Source organism: Saccopteryx leptura, chromosome 3 (genome assembly GCF_036850995.1).
Source record: "Saccopteryx leptura isolate mSacLep1 chromosome 3, mSacLep1_pri_phased_curated, whole genome shotgun sequence".
Classification (NCBI taxonomy): Eukaryota; Metazoa; Chordata; class Mammalia; order Chiroptera; family Emballonuridae; genus Saccopteryx; species Saccopteryx leptura.
The window spans coordinates 178,072,120-178,074,955 of NC_089505.1; the positions used below are offsets into that span (position 1 = coordinate 178,072,120).

A 2,836-nucleotide genomic window follows, 5' to 3' on the forward strand; every position below is an offset into this window, starting at 1 on the left:
GGACGCCAAAGTGCGGCGACTTGTCAGACACCGGGGACTGCTTGTTGGGAGTAGTTACATATCAGAACAATGAGAATTAAAATGAAAATTAAAAAGTGAAAACACACGTTCCAAAATACATACACCATCAAATCACAGGGTAGTTGAAACTATTCAATAACAAGTTCCCATCAGAACAATTCCGAGACCTTGGAGAGCCAGCCAACACATGTTAGTTGGCTGAGAGCATTTCCAGTGTAAACTTTTGCATTTTCTTCAGGGGCTGCTACTGTATCGTAGGAGCTTTAGAAATGCTGGTAACTTTAAAAAGCAGAACCAAACAGGTTTAATGAAAATGCCTGAGCAGGTCAAAGCTGTTGAGCATCATGTGGGTTTTCAGGTCTACCTCTGAAATATTCCAGAGAAAACAATAAGGAAAAAAAGCAGCTCTCTCCATATTTTAAGGGAAGTTCTTTCTCAGAGGTTGTTCAGACTTTTCTAGATTAACACACAGGGAAAACAAAGGGTCTGCTTCCCACTTAAGCTAAGTGGGAAACTTGAAATGAACTTCAGTAAACTGCAGGATGAAAACAGAACTTAGACAAACAGGTGCATGCTACCCTTTGCTAATGAAGTGTAAGGTCATCACCCCCTTGACCTTCCCAGTACATCCTGAGTGCAGTTCATGTGGGGAAGAGGCTCATGTATCCCTCAGAACAGAAATACTTTGCATTTTGCCATCTCTAACAGAGCTCTGGCTATGAGGTCCAGCGCCACCAGGAGACCTTCATTCTGTCCCACACGGCCGAAAGCGAGTCCAGAGCGGGCCGCACATCCAGGATGGTGAACTGGTAGTCCTGGTTGACCTCACCACCATCGTCGTAGTCGATGATGTACCTGACTTCCGTCCCGTAGCGGTTGACGATCCAGTCGTGCCTGTCGAAAGGCAACTCATACCCTATTCAGGAGCAGATTCTGGCCCGCGGCGAGTACGCTTTAGCTTTCCCTCCGAACCGGACCAATGAGAGACCACAAGGACACTCTGCAGCATGAAGGGCTTCCCACTTCAAAATCTCCTTCCAAGCCTGCTCATTGTTCTGATCGTGGATTCCAATGATGTTGTAACATGTCCCTCTGACTGATGTCATCATCCTTCCACTTCCATCCTTTCTTTAACATTGCGTTCCAAAACATCTGCTCCGAAGGGTACACCCACTTCTTCTCGGAATCTGCTCTCGGAATGGATGACTCCTCTCTCGCGGTGGAGAGGGCAAACTACTGGTCAGGGGCCGGTGTCTGATTAGGTGGCGGGCGGCATCAGGTTTGAAGAATCCAGGCTTTTCTTCTTCTCGGCCGCAGCGCCCACGATGGGACACCCCATGTACTCATATGCGCGTTCCTGATAGGCAGGGACAGAGTAGGTATTGCTCTCACAAGTTGGGTCGGCTGGCTCTGCACTCACTGGACAACCTTTCATTTTCCCTTCATGCATTGGACATCTTGAGGGCGGGGATGGAGTCTGATGTTGTGAAGCATTTGAGGTCTGAACTGCAACAGCAGGGGTAGATGCAGACAAACCCATGGCAGGAACCGCAGTCTGGAATCCAAGTAAGTCTTACCACTGTCCCGGCTGCTCTGGGCGGTCGGCACCGCCTCTCACTTCCAACTCCTGCCAAAGCAGCAGCGATCCACCACCACCACCTTCCCCACGCTCGGTCACCGCTGTCCCCGCGATCCGCACAGTTTGTTTAACACTCATCTTTTTATGGATAGCTGGGCTGATTTCAGTTTTGGGCTATCACAAATAATGCTGCTATAAATATTCCTGCGCAGGTTTTTGTACAAAGGTAGGTTTCTATTTCACTGAGATAAGTGCCCAACAGTGAAGTTGCTGAGCTATGTATATGTGGTAGTTACATGTTAAGTTTTATGAGAAACTCCCAAACTGTTATCCAGAGTGGCTGTAACAATTTACATTCCACCAGCAATGTGGAAATTGTTGGTGATACAGTTTCTCCATATCCTTGTCAGCATTTGGTGGTTTGCTCTTTTATTCTGGCCACTGGGTATTCCTATGTTGGTTCTACTCTGAGAAAGTATTTTTCTCTAAGAACCAGAGAAGAGCAGAGTGCTGTGAATATACTTCAAAATGGCCACTGTATCAGTCTGCTCGGGCTGCAAAACACCACAGACTGGGGGCTTAAACAACAGAGATTTATTGTCTTACAGTTCTGGAGGCCAGAAGTCTCAGATGAGGGTGCTGGCTGATTTGGCTCCTGGTGAGAACTCTCTCCTTCACTTGCAGTCGTCTGCCCTCTCACTGTCTGCACATGAGCGTCCCTCAGTGAGTGCACACAGAGGGAGAGGCTGTCTCTTCTTTTCCTTCTTATCAGGTCATAGTACTATCAGATTAGAACACCATCCACTGAACTCATTTAAATTACTTCCTAAAAGTCCTATCTCCAAATAGAGTAACATTGGGGGTTAGGTCTTCAATAAAAATTTGGGGGGGACATAATAAAGTCAGTAGCAGTCACTTTATTGTCTACTTGTTAGAAGTGAAATGGCGTTTTTCTCTGATCTTAATTGAAAGGGTTTTCTGAGGTTTGGAACAGTGGGAGGCTCCCCTGAGACTGGCCTCCTATGACTATTTGACTCAAGCCAGTTCAGGCACAGCCCCCAGCACTCATCCTTACAGCACCAGTGTCCCATTGTATTTCAGGCTCCAGCCATCTTCTCCTGGTAAACAGCAGTTCTCTTTGCCTGCACCTCTAGTTTTCAGGGTATTGGTTTGCCCTGTAACCTCAATTCTTTGATGGGGCTAAGAAGTATTGTTGGTTTTTAGTTTATTCCACTT

General features: G+C 46.8%; 1 pseudogene; it reads right to left on the reverse strand.

Annotated features, from left to right (window-relative positions):
* Positions 1-373: 373 nt before the first annotated feature.
* Positions 374-1,685, reverse strand: LOC136397752 (holocytochrome c-type synthase pseudogene; annotated as a pseudogene).
* Between the last annotated feature and the right edge of the window lie 1,151 nt (positions 1,686-2,836).